The sequence below is a fragment of the Condylura cristata genome, unplaced genomic scaffold, assembly GCF_000260355.1.
Source record: "Condylura cristata isolate star-nosed mole 26May11 unplaced genomic scaffold, ConCri1.0 scaffold00006, whole genome shotgun sequence".
In the NCBI taxonomy this organism is placed as follows: Eukaryota; Metazoa; Chordata; class Mammalia; order Eulipotyphla; family Talpidae; genus Condylura; species Condylura cristata.
The window spans coordinates 64,443,587-64,444,828 of record NW_004567107.1 but is presented as its reverse complement, the minus strand read 5'-3'; positions in this window follow the sequence as shown (position 1 = coordinate 64,444,828).

Below are 1,242 nucleotides of genomic sequence, written 5' to 3'. Positions count from 1 at the left end.
GCTGAGATACCTGTAGGGAGGTGACTATGGCAGTGTTTATATTGATTTTGATTTTGCTCTTTTCCTCCCAGATTTGTCTGGCCATTTCTGACCCTTTTCTATGGGTCCTAGCCAGAAGGTACTTTAGGCTTGTGGCAGGCTTTTAGGCCTTGCTTTGGACCAATCCTTTTTGGGTTGACTTTTGCCCACGAGGGGATGGGTAACTTCAGATGATTGATTCAGAATTTATATTCTTTGTGTTCTGTATTGTATATTCACTGTATTAAAGTCCCTTTTCATTAAAGTTTTATATGTTTTGTCTTGACGCAGCGGATGGCAGAACCCACTTAGAGTTAGGCAGGTTTGGGGCTTCAGTGGTCCTCTTTCCCTGTCCTCTAACAGATTTGGGCTGTCCCAAATCTGTAACAATACTTGCACCCCCATGTTTATTGCTGCTTTATTCACAATTGGAAAGACATGGAAACAGCCCAAATGCCCAAAAATGGATGACTGGATATCGGAGACTCTTTGTCCCCGATCACAGATCATTGGGGGGCAGAACAGGCAGGGTCTCAAGGTGGGAATGGCGTCAGTGAGCAGAGATTCCTAGAAAAAGGGGGAAAAGGAAAAAAAAGGGGGAGAGGGCAAGCGAGGAAGACAGGGGAATGGGAGTTGGGTGCAAGTCTTCCTGCTCTGCCTTCAGCAGGGGTTTATTTTATACATTTCAAGCAGGCAGAGGGATAACATTAGCATATGAAATGGGCTGAGATCCTAACAGGTACAGGTTTCATGGATTCCGCCCCGACTCCAGATACTGGAACTCCAAATCCCATCAGTACCAAGGAGAAGCATGCTGGGATGTGAGGGTGGAGCTGAGCAGCCAGATTGGGATAAAACCAGACATGTCGGCTCTGGGGCTCTCTTGGCCTGGTGGTTCACGGCTGATCGTTTTGGCTCTCTATTAGTTTTCAGCGTGCCGGTGGAGTCCAAGTCAGCAGAACTGGTAGGGCATTCTAGTTAACTTGTATTTCTCTGCCTCTTTCCCTGAGTTATTCCCTTACCTTCTTCTTATAAATAAATCCATTATTTAACCTTTTTGAGTGTGTCCATAATACGATTGAATCATAAGCGCATGGGTGAAGACCCACAGACAGGCAACCCAATTCACACTGGGGTGCCCTATAACAAGATCACAATCACCTTTTTTCTAAGAATAGTCTGGGGTCATTTTGACCTTTAATTGAGATTATAACTTTTTTTTTT